A 16,357-nucleotide genomic window follows, 5' to 3' on the forward strand; every position below is an offset into this window, starting at 1 on the left:
CATCAATACCTATGCTGAAATGTCAATGGCTGAGCCAAGCGAGACTGTTTACACGTTCCTATGCCTCTCCCTGCAGGGATGGCAGTTCTTTCCAGAGGACCAGAGAAGCCTCTTAGGGCACCTGCACACATCTGAGGACCTCATGCCACCTGCCCAGTGGAGAGGGCCTTGACAACGCAGAAGACCATGCTGAGAAAAAGGAAGGAAACAGACTACCCCACCTCACAGGACAGATAGAGGAGGACAGAGAAGGTAATTAGTTTTTATGGAACGGAGGATTTGACCTATTTCTTCCTCTGAATTTAATCAACTCCATGCCTGAAAGATTGGGAGACGATAAAGTGGGAAGGAAATTGTTCAAATGAAGGCAGCCTCTGTGGGGATCCAGTTGGGCCTGCTTCAGGAAAAGGAGCCGTGCCTCGCTGTTGCTCAGGTCTCAGTGGCTGAACCAGAACAAATGGTCTTGCAGGGAGGCAGGGGAAAGTCTGAGTTAGAAACTCCTGCGCAGAGGAGGTCAGCTCACAGGAGTGCACCACGTTCAAGGACAGCTGCTCTCAGTCTTGAGCACGTCATCTCTGGGGCTTGTGAAAACACAGATTGCTGGCCCCACCCTCAGTCTCAGAGACCCTAAGTCTGGAGTGGGGCTGGAGAACTACATTCTTAACAAGTTCCCAGGTGATGCTGATGCTGTTGGCCTGGGGATCCCCCTTTGAGAACCACTAGTATCTGAGATTCCCCAAAGGGTGATGAACATGCCATCACTCAAGATGATTGTAGAAAGCCCACAGATGAACATAACGTAACAGTTATGCATATATTTTCATGTGTATTCAAAAGCACCACTTGTGGGGCACCTGGGTGGCTTAGTGGGTTAAGTGTCTGACTCTTAACATGTGAGATCATGACCTGCATTGGGCCCCTCGCTGATAGCAAGAAACCTGGTTGGGATTCTCTCTCTCTCACTCTCTTTGCCCCTCTCCTGCTTGTGTGCACTCTCTGTCTCAAAATAAATACATAAACTTTATTTTTAAAAAAGTACCACTTGCATATCAAATTCGTGAATTTAAGAATATTTTTGCTTAGAACAAGGCTAAAGTGGGCATAAATGAAACGTGACCAATTTAAATAAAAATGTTAAAGAAGTAGTGTAGGTAAAAACAATACAGGAAAATTCAGAAAGTGGTACGCAAATGACTAATATTTACTATGAGACTGAAAAGAAAGCAATTTTACATTTGTACTTACCACGTAGCTAGAGGTCAGGGTGGACGTTCGAAGTTAACAACCAGAAGGGCACGGATACTGCCCAATCAGAACGGTCACGGCCAAAAGCAGTCAGTTCTGCCATAGAGGCGAATGCAGCTAAATGCTATCCCAGGTAGAGTCGTCAGTTGGGTCCCTGTTTTACAGATGACGTTAAGAGCACTTGTTTTCCAAGATCACAGTCAAATTAGGGGCAAAGCTACGACTGGAACCTACAGCATTGCAAAGAACAGCAAAATGTTGCCAGGGCACTCACAGGGACAGCTGTCCATATTTGTGTTAACCCTGTTCCCTTCCTCCACCACCCAGGAAATAAAGGGGCTTTTCCCATTGTACCTGCCCTGGGCCCTCCTTCCTCTCCTGTAGATGACCCAAGCTCTCCACAGGGCTCATTGGCCCACACTTATATAGGCATATACAAGCCCTGCCTATAGATTTTTTAGATTGCACTTGTTCAGCAAGTATTTCATGAGCCCTGCTCCGTGCCCGAACACTGTGCTAACTAAGGAGGATTCAAAAGCAGTAAGACACAAATGCTACCTTCAAGGAGTTCACTGTCTAGTAATGGGGACAGATAAGAAGTAATTACATGGAATGGTGATATGGTGAGGGAAGTTACAGGTGTGGAAGGGACACCTAACCCCACCAACTGGAGAGAAGGTGATCCAAGGCTCCCCCAAGTTGGTGATCTGAGTCAGGAGGACACCCAATGGGGGAAGGATAGGAGGCTACTCTAGGCTGAAAGAGGAATGATTGCAAAGAAGAGAAGAGAGGAAACTAATGTTGGTTCAGTGTGGTTCAAGCACTGAGCATGAGAAGCAGTGATAAGAAAATAATACAATGTGTACTGTGTGCCAGGCACCGGTGCAAGCACTCTATATACATGTATACACACATGCATTCTTTGTATATTCATATGTACATGTATATGTACATGTGAATTATGTACATGTGTACATGTGTATACACATAAAGTATGTGTGATAGAGGTCTGTTGCTGCATACAAATTCATGTGCATTACATGTATACACATATGTATGTGTATGCATGTTTAATATATGTATAATATACATTGGTGCATATATTGATTAAAATTTAATCTTTACAAGCCTGTGAGGCAAGTGCCATTATTATTCCCATTGAACAGATCCAGAAACTGAGGCATGGAAATTTTAATAATTTTCCCAGACCTGAGGATATTTGAGAATAAACAAATATATGGCAATTAAAACCATAGGTATGAATAAGAATGTCAGGGAATGTTTGACCATAGAGGGAAAATGGCTGCAAATAGTTCCCAAGACAAACTAGGAGGCAAATATTCAAAATTTGGGGGGGCATAAAGAAGGGAACATCAGCCACAAATAACATGAACCCCCATATCTTGGCTGAATCTCAAAACAGCCTCTCACAAACATACTTTTAAATCTCCACGTTAGGATACATATGTAGTGAGAGAGGGAGAGAAAAGTGTTAATTTGGAATATGTTAAACATTTACTATGTACCACAAATTTTACAAGGCTTTGCATTCCTTGATTTTCAAAATAAACCTAAAACCTCAAAAACTGGAAAAGGTCTGACTTCCCTCGATTTCAGAGAGGCCCTGAATGGGAAGTCGGGGTTTTAAATGTGTCCTCAATATCCCTCCCAAATGGCTGATTCCTTCACTGCTCCAGTCCTGAGAGGTGTTCTCTTCCAAGAATAGTCTCTTTGAGGCTGGATGGCCTCCCTCTAGCACTCCCCTGAGTAACACACCTTTTGGATCTCTGGATTCTCTTGGGTCCCTCTCCCCATCCCTCCCCCCTTGTTAAGCCAGGATAAGTATCAGGAATTACCAAATCTTGGGTAAAAATGTACCAAGGTCAAAGAACATGTGAATTCTAATTCAAGGGCTTTTTCATTTGCTCGTTCAAGATGTCTGAGCATTCATTATAATTCAGGTAAGATACTCAGACTGCCAAATGAAATTTGGCAACAATAAATAGAGCTGTGGTTTTCTTTTGTTAATCAGATTTTTCCGTGATTCTCTATAATATAGAGTTCAAGGGGATTTTTGTTTTGTTTTTAAATGTTTATGTGTATATTTTGAGAGAGAGAGAGAAAATGAATGAGTGGGGGAGGGCAGGTAGAGAGGGGGGAGAGAGAGAATCCCAAGCAGGCTCCATGCTCAACACAGAGCCCTACACAGGGCTTGATCTCACGAGTGTGAGATCATGACCTGAGCCAAAATCAAGAGTTGGATGTTTAACCAACTAAGCCCCCCCCTCCCCCGCCGGTGCCCCTTGCTTTTGCTTTTAAAACTGAGATATGATATATAACATCGTGTAAGTTTAAGATGTGTAACTGAACCAAAGGAGAGTTTGTCTACCTGATATGCAGCGTGCCAGTAAGAACTGACACTGATCTTTTGCCGGGAAGAAAGACAACATGTTTATGGGTATGGCATCACCCAGGAGAAGAGGGGGTAATGCTCAAAAGTCCTGAACTCCCTGATGGCTTGCAAACTGAGGGTTTTAAAGGGCTAAGTTTGGACAGGGATCTTTTGAGAAGGTGGATGCTGTTGATTGGATGCTCATGATGTCATGCTAGCAGGTGCTCTGGTACGGCTTCGTCTGGTCCCTTGAGGTCTCTTCCATCTCAAGAGACTTGAAATCTGAAAAAATGTCTCTGTTCTTTATGTTAGAGAACTCATTAGGTACACTTGGTGATGATATCACTAGGGTAATGTGCTGGTTAATAACTTGTAAGCTTGTAGGGTTGCAATTCCTACAGGTTCCTTGTGCCTGGGGCAGATAAGACCCCTGGTGTGAATTCCTCCATCTGAAAGGACAAGATGGATCCTGGCTTCAGGTGTATAGGATATGTTGGTTTGGTGCATTTATATATTGCAATATGATGAGCAAACACCTCTATCATGTCACATAATTATTAGTTCTTTTTTTGTAGCGAGAACAATTAAGATCTAGCCTCGTAGCAACTTTGAAGTTTATAATACGGTATTATTAAATACATTCACTATTCTGTGCATTAAATCTCCAGAGATAATTTATCTACTAGCTGCAGTTTGTACCCTTAAACAACATCTCCCTAACTTCCCCACCCGCACCCCCTGGTAACCACCGTTCTACTTTCCGTATATATGAGTTTGGCATCTTGAGATTCCAATGTAAGTGATACCATCCAGTATTTCTCTCTCTCTGTCTGACTTACCCCACTTTTAGGGCTAAACTTGTAAGAATCCATAACAATCAATTAAACTAAGAGCCCAAAGCCCTGAGTTTTGTTCCCACCTTTGCCAGGAACACCGTGTAGCCAATCCAATGGTATCCTTGCTTTTTTTTTTTTTTTTAATTGAAGTACTTCAACTCAGCAATTGTGTGTTGAAAGCTTACTATAAGGCTCTGGGTTAGCCTTGGGAAACCACTGGGAAACTCATGGGAAAGTCCTTGAGCTGAGGAAGTTTAACATCAGGTAGGGGTATGATGGCACAGATACAGTCATCATTATACAATGCCAAGAGAATGACAGTCGATCTGTGTCCCATGGGGCCTCACCGAGCAGGTAAGATATATCCTTAACTTGTTGTATTAAGAGTTGCATCTTGGGGCACCTGGGTGGCTCAGTAAGTTAAGCATCCGACTTTGGCTCAGGTCATGATCTCATGGTTCATGAGTTCAAGCCCCGCGTTGGGCTCTGTGCTGACAGCTCAGAGCCTGGAGCCTGTTTTGGATTCTGTGTCTCCCTCTCTCTCTCTGACCCTCCCCCATTCATGCTCTCTCTCTATCTCAAAAATAAACGTTAAAAAAAATTAAAAAAAAAAGAGTTGCATCTGAACGGCCTTGAAAGATCAAAAGGTCTTCGGAAGATGAACATAATGAGGGGAGGTAAGGAAGGGAAGGTGGGCAGCAAGCACAGCATCTTGGTGGATGGAACAGCATAAGCAAAGGCACAGAAGCAGAGAATTCTGGGAATTATTTAGGGCCATGCTTACAATTATCGTTGATCCATAGTGGAGGAGGTACTGCAACTGAGAGTAAGCATTTAAAAAGCTTATATAGAAGCATCTGGGTGGCTCAGTCAGTTAAGTGTCTGACCCTTGATTTTGGCTCAGGTCATGACCTCATGGTTCGTAGGTTTGAGCCCTGCGTCAGGCTCCACACTGGTGCAGAGCCTGCTTGGGATTCTCTCTCTCTGCCCCCCCCCCCACCCCCACCACTCACACTCACTCTCTGTCTCTCTCCAAAATAAACAAATTTGGGGGCACCTGTGTGGCTCAGTCAGTTGAACATCCAACTTCAGCTCAGGTCATGATCTCATGGTTTGTAAGTTCAAGCCCCATGTCCAGCTTGCTGCTGTCAGCCTGTCAGCACAGAGCCTGGTTGGGATCCTCTGTCCCCCTCTCTTTGCTTCTCCCCTGCTTGTGCTTTCCCCAAAATAAATAAATATATTTAAAAAATAAATAAAAGGAAATAAACTCAAAAAATAAATAAGCTTATACAGTAATTTTATTTCTGATCAAACTAAGAATCATCAATTGAGCTTGTATTTGTATGTTTTTAATGTCAGTTTTCTGTGTTACATTTTTATTTCACAAAAGTATTGATCTGGGATAGATTGGAAATTTAAAAGTTGGTCCTTCACCATAGTTTGAGAAACACTGGGGTTTAGGAAGTGTTGAGTCTTTATTGCCATACAGTGTAACATGTGAAGCAGAACTGGAAAAGTAAGCTTGAAGTGGTACATTGAGGCATATTGTGGGGAATTTTTTTTTTTTAATGTTTGTCTATTTTTAAGAGAGAGGCAGAGTGCGAGCAGAGGAGGGGCAGAGAGAGAGGGAGACAGAGAATCTGAAGCAGGCTCCAGGCTTCAGCACAGAGCCTGAGGCAGGGCTTGAACTCAGGAACCACGAGATCATGACCTGAGCTGAAGTCAGATGCTCAGTCAAATGAGCCATCAGGTGCCCCAGGAATGTTTTTGTTTTTGTTTTTAAAGTGTTATAAGCCTATTTGTAGGCTCAGAGAAAGCAGAGAGACAGAAAAGGATGGGAGAAGGATCTGAAATATGCAAAATTTTCTGATTAACATGATGGCTCTAATTTTTAATCTTTTTCATCAATTAGTACATATCAAACAAAACCCATCTGAGGGCTGCATGTGGACCACCAACTGTAATCTTCAATGTAGGAAGATAGGGCTGCATTGCTCTGTTTCCTAGGCTGTGGCAGGGGATCAGTGCTGCAGTCCCAGGGGTCCCAGAGGCCATGGAAATGGAGTTTCTGTCACTTGGACTATGCAGAAGCCATGGCGTGTTCCCGAATAACTGAGGGCAGCACCGAGAACCTGGAGACCCACCCGGCAGTGGGCATGAGGCAGGCACAGCAGTGACCTGTGCACCAACAAAGACTGGACAGAAATGAGAACATCCCAGGGGATGCCAGGGAGGTCAATAAGGACACTGTACCCATCTGCCACCTGCCACTCATTCCTTGGCATTTCAGAATTTCCCCCCAAAGTTAGGTGCAATTCCTAGAGAAAGAGATCGTCCCTGACTGTGACTTAGCTTCTCCCATGTGTAGGAAGGAGGCGCAAAGCAGAAATCAGGTTCACATTTGTGGACTATTTTTATTTCACTTTCTCTAGCGGTGCTTGGAGTGGACAAGCTGGGACCTGCTTTATTTCCCAGGGGCACCCTTGAAGAGACCCACATCAAAAGCAAATCTATGGTTTTTATGAAAATGAAATTCCAAAGATTTCCTGACTGTGTTGTGAGGGTGTGAAAATGACAGCCGCTGCCAGAAAGCTGGGCTCACTGGGGAAATAACTCAGACCCTCATTAACAACCTAAATTATTCCTACACAGTCATTAGCGGGACCAATGAGGTCAGGTCTCAGGTTCCAGCAAGGCCGTCCAGGAGACTGCCTGATTTCAGCTAGAGAGGAAAGGATTGCAGAGATTGCTTTTTCTTGCTGACACCCGTGCCCAGCATGGAATATTAGGTACTGAACACTAAATCCCCATGAGGCTGCTGTTCTCATTTGCCAAAACTAAAGAAGGAATGACCCAGCAAACGTGAAAAATAAAGAGAGTTCAAGTGTTAGAGGAAACATTTTGCTCTTTATCTTCATTATTAAACCCCAGTGTAGTAGCACATTTCCAACATTTTCCAGGCAGCTTTGTAAAAGAAAAAGCATTGAGGGAAATTCCTGTGCTTTTCCTGAGCGCAGGAGAGGAACTGGGATTGGCCTCTCATTGGCAAATAGGAAAATCTCTTTGAATTAAGAGTCACAGTGGGAGAGCTGGGAAATATGTCTCCTGACTGATCACGGGCTGTATTTCTCCCTTTCTTTCTAATGTTCTCTTTCTCTCAGCCTTAGAATTTATTTTTCTATAATTGAAAAACTACCCAAATGGCTATCGAGCTCTTCCAGCAAAGCCAAGTAATAAGAAGATATGAAAGCAGATAGTTCATGGGGATGACTCTCAGTCACCCACAATGATGACTGAAAGAGAGCAGAGGGTAATTTGCAATAGCGAATCCCCTCTCGATACATTATGATGTACTAGATACTGTGCACGGCTTCGACATTCATCCCACCCCCGCGGCGGCCTCCTAAGCGGCCTTCTAAGCGGCCTCCAGCTTCCTTACTCTTTTCCAACTACATTCTGTTCACGCAGTAGCCAGAGGGATCTTAAAACCCCAGTCACAGCTTGCCACCCCCAGTTTAAAGCCTTCAATGACTTTTTGTTGCACTTAGAATAAAACCCAGACTTCTCACCATGGCCTCCAAGGCCCTGCTGGCCTGAGTCAAAGACAAACAATGCTGGACACTAGTTAAAGTGGTAAGGACACATTTTGACCAGCCATAACTACTGCAGTAGGAAACAAGAGTCCATCCTGAACTGAACTTAACCTGGATCCGTAGAGGTGAATGGGCCAATGAAGGAGTAGGGAGAGGGGGCAAACGGGGTCTTAGGACAGTCAGGGAAGTGAAAGATGGCAAAGAGCTTTTTGGTATAAATGTGATTAGGCCAGCTGTGTCTGCTAGCTGGCACGATCCAAATTAGGATTGTATCCTCCCATGGAACTGAGAGGTGGGGGCCCGATCCTCAGGTGATGGCTCAGTGATAAACAGGAAAGTTTTTTGACAGCTTTGCGTTTTCTCAGGCAGGTACTTTAAGGGAGAGCTGTTGTCATCTGTGGCCGTGAGCTGTTAGAAGCTAGGTTAGTGTTTGTCTTTACAGACCAAGGGTGAAGGCTAGTCAAGAAGACGACTCTGAGCACCCTGGCTAGAGTGCAGCCACAGAGAGAGTATCTGTCACCTGCCCTTCCCCCGTCTTCACTTCCTCCTCCCTGAACACCAACCCCCCACCTGCCCTGCTCACTGCCTTCCTACCACACTCTGGGGTGCCTTCAGTTGCACATTATTGTGACCCTCCTACCGAATGGCCTTTGTGCTCACACTGGTTTCTGGTTTTCCCCCTCACTGTTACATCTAATAATGGCTCCTACTCTCTGACTTAGCCTAAATGACACCTCCTCCAAGAACCACCCCCCCCCCGACTACCTATTGGGCTGTAAACACCATGGAAGCAAGCATCAGGTCCGTCTTCATCACTATATCTCAAGCGTCTAGCATGGTACATAACAGGTGCTCAATAAATATCTACTGAATGAATGAATGTTCTTGACCCACACCCAGGACTGACTTCATCCTAAATTGCCTTAATTTGACAAAATCCAACCCAACCTGGCTCAGGCACCAAAAGGAATTTACTGGCTTATGCACCTGAATGTCATTTGAGCACAGAGTAATTCTGTGACACTTTGAAGCAAAAGAGAGACACTCCTGTGTTCCTGCATCAAAATAGAATTTTCCCTAACATGTCCTCATATCTGAGAGCCAGTGTGAGATCAGGGCAGATCTGGAGGAGTTCACTGTCCCCTGCCTTCTTTACAGCTTGCAGGCTGAGTTCCAGTGCTGGTGGTGTGTGGGGAGGTACCTGGGAAGGCTGGTCCCGAAGTGAAGCCTGTATTTGGAGCCTACCCAACAGGACAATGCCTTCTACAAGATGATCACAGATCCTTTGAGAAACTACCAGGATCCCGGGGCCAACTCCCAGCATCCTGGACAAAGACCAGTTCTCAGAAATTTGAAAAAAAGGAAATCGTCCAGCCTTTGTGGTTGTCTCAGAGGGTTAGCAAATCTGCCTGAGGCTGGGGTGAGGAGAGGGAAGAGGAGTATCAACCAGAGTCTGTAAAACAGATTACCTAAGTTCAACTGTATGTGAGTTAATGCATACGTTCATAATCTCTCCCTTTGTTACCTGCTTTCAAGCCCTCAAAGAGGACTTTTTAATAATTTTTAGGAGAAGCCTCCACAGAATTCTATCACCCAAATGTTGATCTCCATTGCCCTGCCCCCCTGCCCTGCCTCTCCAAACCCTCTCCTCTCTGCCTTTTGGGACACAAGATACTCCCTGTTGCATTGATCCTTCCAACCACTTTTTCGTGAAAACGTTTCCATGATTCTTCTCCTACCCACTCAAATGGCAATACCAGGGTTTCCTGAAACATAGTCATCACCCCTCTTTTCTTTCCATGGCTTCTCAGGGAGCTCATCCTAGTGGTTTCAGCTACACCTTGACCCAGAGGACCTTGATGCAGGTGGCTCCCTGTTGACATCTCTAGTCTGGGCCACTCATTCAAACTCAGTCCTGAGTCTTGGGGTGTTTACAGGACCATGAGAGAAGACCCACTTTTCCCTGTACCTTCTGAGTTCTTGGCAGAGACCCCGGTAACAAAAAAGAGAGATTAACAGGAGAAAAACAGTTTACAGGGATACCTTGTTTTACTGTGCTGCTCAGATACTGCATTTTGACCAAAACTGAAGGTTTGTGAAAACCCTGCATCAAACGAGTCTACCAGCACGATTTTTACCAACTGCATTTGTTCACTTCATGTCTCTGGGTCACAGTTTGGTAATTCTCACAATATTTCAAAATTTTTAAAATTACTATTATATTTGTTATGGTGATCTGTGGTCAGTGATCACCGATGTCACTAATTGTTTGGGGGCACCATGAACTATGCCCATATAAGAGGGCAAACTCAATTGATAAACACTGTTTGTGTTCTGACTGTTCCACCGACCCGCTGTTTGCCTGTCTCTCTCCCTCTCCTCGGGTCTCCCTAGTCCCTGAGAAACAGTGATATTAAAATTAGGCCAATAATAACCCCACAATGGCCTCGCGGTGTTCCAGTGAAAGGAAAGAGTTGCACATCTCCCACTTTCAATCAAAAGCTGGAAATGGTTAAGCTTAGTGAGAAGGAAGGCATGTTGAAAGCAGAGATGGGCTGAAAGCTAGGCCTCCCTCCCCAGTTAGCCAAGTTGTGAATGCAAAGGAAAGGGTCTTGAAGGAAATTAAAAGTGCCACTCCAGTGAACACATGGATGGTAAGAAAGCAAAAACGGTTTTGTTGCTGATGGGCAGAGAGGTTTAGTGGTCTGAATGGAAGATCCAAACAGCCACAACATTCCCCTAAGCCAAAGCCTAATGCAGAGCAAGGCCCTCACTCTCTTCAGCTCTATGAAGGCCGAGAGAGGTGAGGAAGTGCCTAAGAAACGTTTGAAGCTAGCAGAGGCTGGTTGTAATCTATTCCTGGTGAAGGCGCTTTGAAGATTGGGGAAATAACAGAGGATTTAGAATATGACATAAACTTAGTTGATAAAACAGGAGCAGGGTTTGAGAAGACTGACTGCATGCAGTTTTGAGAGAAGTTCTAATGTAGATAAAATGCTGTCAAACAGCAAGCAGGCTACAGGAGAAATCATTTGTGAAAGAAGAGTCAGTCAATGCAGCAAAGTTCACCGCCATCTTATTTTAAGAAATTGCCACCAATTACCACCCTGATCAGTCAGCAGCCATCAATGCTGAGGCAAGACCCTACACTAGCAAAAAAAAAAAAAAAAAGTGTGATTTAATGAAAGCTCAGTTGGTGGTTAGCATTTTTTAGCAATAAAATATTTTTTAAATAAGATTATACATTTTTTTAGACATAATGCTACCACATAATAGACTATAGTATAAACATAACTTATACGTGCACTGGGAAATAAAAAAAATTCATTTGACTCATTTTATTGTGATATTCACTTTGTTGTGACATTTGCTTTGCTGCTGTAGTCTGGAACCAAACGTGCAATATCTTCAAGATACGCCTGTATTCATGCCTGTGGTGCACATCACACAGCAGAAAACCAAACCAGAAGTAACTCAAAATGGAGGTTTAGAATTGAGCTGATGTAGCATCTTTAACAAAGAACGATACATTTGTAAAGAAATGATAGGACCAAAGAGTTTTAGTCTCCAAGGGCAGAGAACTGGGAAGGTAAATATATGAGAAGAACAAACAGAGTAAGGTTCGTTTGCAGATTCCTCCAATGCATCTCTGGGCTGGTAAGAGTCTATCTCTAGGAAAAGGAAGACTCATACCCTGTCTTTAGGCCCAAAAGGGAGAGATTTTGCTAGGTTTGCTGCTTCTAATTGCTTTCAGCTGAAAATAAGTTTTATGTCAAAGTGGCATTTAGGGGGTTTCCTACATGAGCTACACCTACCATCACCTAAAACTCAAATTGAACTTGATTCCTGGACTTGATTCCTGAGCCTCCCCATCTGGTTCACTGCTACCAGTGCTCCTGTTTCTATGTCTGCAGCCACTGTTCTTCAAATCTCTAATGTGAGACATTCCCAAGGTCACCTTTAAGCCATCCATCTCCTTCTTATTCCACCTTGAGTCCCACCAACTCTGTGGACCATTTCTTTTAACTCTTTCTGGAATCTGTCCTCGTGTCAGGACTATTTCAGTTTTTTTTTTTGTTTTTTTTTTTTTAAGATTTTCTTTTTAAGTAATGTCTGTACCCAACGTGGGGCTCAAGCTCACAACCCTGAGATCAAGAGTCACATGCTCTACCGACTGAACCAAATCAGGCACCCTGGGACTATTTCAGTTGTAAGTGACAAAACCCAACACAACCTGGCTCAAGTATCAAAAGGAATTTATTGGCTTACATATCTGAAGAGCTGGGTCTGGGGCCTCATAAGACATTTTCAGAAATTGCCTTTCTCAACCTCTTGGCTCTGCCTTCTCTTTGTTGTTTTCATTATCAAGAGAGCAAGCTTTTCCCCTACTATACCAAATATGGAAGCTTTTATTCATGATCCTTGTATGACTAAGGAAATTCCTATTTATTCCTATTCTGTTTCGACTATTAAAATCGAGCTCTACTGGCTTGCTTTTTGCTTTTTGTGCTACATCATGAAATTCCAGTGCCTGACCTAAATTAAGAAGAAAAAAAAAAGCAAGTCTTCATAATTAACAAAAAGGGTCTCATACAGAGATGGAGGAGATGTTTTTCTTCAGTAGGCTCTGAAGAAGAAAGACCCCTCTACGTTTACAACTTCTTAAAAAAGAGCTGATTTAATGGGGTATTAAATTGATAACATTCATTAGAACATCAATCTTGTTTTCTATGCAATATAGAGACTTCTCAGACATGCCTAAGTGTTACCAACTTGTTCTCCCACTGTCTTTGGAAGAATAATTTGAACAAAGGGGTCTAGTAAAACAGCTAAGATGTGAAGACATGTTGCGAAAATAATCTTCAAAGAACAACCTGTATCTCTGATTTGTTGTCTTACTTGATAACGTGTTGGCCTGGTAATAGTGGTGACACTGTCACCTCTGCATTGATGAAACCATATAAACCGTTGCAAATATTTTAGGGTCCGTGGACCATATGCTCTCTGTTGCAACTACCTAACTCTGCCCTTGTAGCACCTAAGCAGCCAGTAAGCAAATGGGTGTGGCTGGGTTCCATTACCACTTTATTTATGGACACTGAAATCTGAATTTCATGTAACTTCCCTGTGTCATGAAATACTGTTCTTCTTTTGATTTTTCAACTATGTAAAAATATATAAGCACTTCTTATGTCTCATTTGTACCAAATGCTTGATCTAGAACTGTCGTCATCCATTTACTCATGTGGCTAACTCCCTTACCTCCTTCAAGTCTCTGCATTTCACTTTCTCAATGAGGCCTAACCTGACCATCCTGTTTAAAACTGCCACCTGCATCATTCCCCACTCCCCCTATGGTCCCCAGTTCCCACGTTTACCCCATACTCCGCCGAGCTCATTATGATTTCCCATAGGACTTACACCTTCTAAAATACTAAATAATGTCATTATTTATAATAATATTGTTTGTCTTCCCTTGCTGGATGGCAAGTTGTCTGAGGGCAGAAGTTTCTGCGTTTAACTTCACAGATGCATCCAAAGTGCCTGAAGACAGCCTGGCACACAGGTGACACTTAACAGCTTTGTTGAATAATTAAACAGATGGATTCATGACCCATCAAAGCTGTGATCACCTATTAGATTGGAGTTTGGGTCATTTGATGGGAAGAGTTGGTCTCTCCTTAAAGCATAGAGGACTTAGTCTTTAGAGATGAAATTGTCTATAATTCACTTCCTGTTGGACATTTCATTCAAGAATGGCCAAAGGAGGCCTTCCAATTCAGGAAAAAAAGACAAAAGATATTTTTGTGAAAAAGAGATTGAATGCTTATAACCTATAATACTTCCTTCCCAAGATTAGCTTTATCCCATACTTCAAGTCTGGTGGGTCCCTTCAGCATTCTGTGAGTCTGAATCCTCTTCCAACTTAACCATGCCTGGGGGTGGCTGAGGCTGATGACCAGTGACAGTTCCAAATGGCTGGAAACGTAGGGTCCTAAATAGACAAGTTCAAGTGGCTTTGCTTGTTTGTTTGTTTTGCATTAAAGGGTCAATTCCAGAAAACAAATTTTAAGAGCTGCTTTTCTCCACTTTTTAAAGAAACGCAGGGGCAACTGGTGGCTCAGTTGGTTAGGCGTCCAACTTTGTCTCAGGTCGTGATCTCACAGTTCATGGGTTCGAGCCCCACATCGGGCTCTGTGCTGACAGCTCAGAGCCTGGAGCCTGCTTCAGATTCTGTGTCTCCCTCTCTCTTGGCTCCTTCCCGCTTGTGCACATGCACTCTGTCTCTCTCAAAAATAAAATAAACATTAAAAAAAATAAAGGAATGCATTATTTGCAACTGCATGTAACCATTCCTTTATTATTTTCCCTTCCTTGTCTGGTTAATTTTTTCTTCTTATTTTTTCGCTAGTATTTCATTAATTATACACCTAGCATGCACCACGGTATATACTTATAGCTTCAGCTTTGATCAAATTTTATGTAAGGCAAGACACTCTTGAAACTGGGTTTCTTGATTCACTCTTGAAGCATCTTAATTGGAAAATATAGGTTGTCTCACAGTGCCTCCTTAAAGCTGTACAGGTATCTGCTGCTTTTTAAAAGTTTGCATTATGCCACTTGACTTTTCAAAAAACAAACAAACAAACAAACCAGAAAACCATTGGTACCTCTTTTTGCTAACTGAAAGAAGCCTGAAGAGGATTTTTGTTTTTACAATGAAAGGGGAAAGCAAAAATAGTGTGCAACATTCGTTTTGCAGCAAGCCGTTATACAGGCAGCAGCCCCTGAAGTAACAGGCAAAGCACCGCCAAGCCCCCTTCCCCAGGAACCACACTCAGCATCTCAGCATCAAGCCTCAGAGCTTTGAACTGTATCTGTGAGCATCTGTGCTTTATTTTGATTTATTTTGTGCATTCATTAGCGAGATGCGCTTTAAGGTATTAGAAAAGCCTGAGAGAGGTCATATTTGGGGCCTGGGACACTTGCAATTTTTCCATGTAAGTTAATGGTAATTGCTTCTTTGCTTATACCACTTCTAGTTTATGAAAGTTTTCATAGGAACGCTCTACTTTCAGGGAACAAGGGAAAGCCGTTTTTTAATCTGACAGCACACTTTGCATTTCCCATTAGGTATCACTTTCTAACTCTAGATTAGAAGTATTTATTTACATGTCTATCATGGCTAGTAAACTTCCTGAAAATATCGTATGTGTATGCCCCACAAATGCTAATACAGTGTTCAATAATAATATGTTGAAATGAAATGAAACACGTATAGTTGGCTTACCCCCCAAGAACTTCAACAGGTCCTCTTTGCATGGCATGAAAGGCCTTTCGTGATCAGGCCCCCACCTCTTTCCACTGTCATATCAGCTGTCATTCTCTCCTACCCTCCAGACCCTAGAAGTTCTAGACCCTCCAGATCATGCTACTGCTCACTCCTTGCTTTTGTTCATTTGCCTCCTGACAAATGACTGCCCGGTAAACTCCTTGCCATCTTCAAGCCACAGTTCCTACTTGTTTATCTGTTTATTGTTTGTCTTCCCTCATTAGCCTTTTAAACTTTATGAAAGTGGGGGCCTGGTCTGTCTTGCTCACTGCTGTCTCCCCAGTGTCTGAAAGCAGATAGAGACTGGACCAGTCTTAAAGACAAGAAGTTTTGATTATTTCCAAAGGCAACAGAGAATCACTAAAAGATGCATTAAAAAATTATCAACAGGTTTTTGTTTTTGAAAATCACTATGGTTGCTGTAGGGAGTGGGGTGTGGATGGATTGGAGAGGGCAAGACTGACCCTAAGAAATCTTACCATTAGAGTAAGCAAAAATGATGAAAGCCTGATTTGAGGTAGCATTAATGGGGTTGGGAGGAGGTGAGGGATTGGAGACAGTGAGAGAACAGCAGGAATGGATGACCTGCTGGATGCTGTGACTGAGGGTGAAAGGTAGTAAAGGATGACTCCCAGTTTCTGGCTTCAGAGATTCCGTAGCTGGTGGTGACGATGTCTGGAACCGTCACACAGTGTTACCGTTGTACGTTTACTTGTGGGTCTGAAAGGGACCTTGCAAAATCTTTGAATTAGCAGTGTAAGAGAGCACCTAATACATGGGAGGTATATAATAATGAATGAATGAATGCACTGAAAGTAATTCTATGGCCCAATGAGAGGAGAGGCCACAGTAGAAATTCTACACTTACTATTATCTGCCTGCTGTATCAAGAAAGAGAAAAAAACAAGAGGAAACTGGCTTTGAAAACAAGTGAGAACTAAGTGGCTACTCAGAAGCT

Source organism: Acinonyx jubatus, chromosome B3 (genome assembly GCF_027475565.1).
Source record: "Acinonyx jubatus isolate Ajub_Pintada_27869175 chromosome B3, VMU_Ajub_asm_v1.0, whole genome shotgun sequence".
Taxonomy (NCBI): domain Eukaryota; kingdom Metazoa; phylum Chordata; class Mammalia; order Carnivora; family Felidae; genus Acinonyx; species Acinonyx jubatus.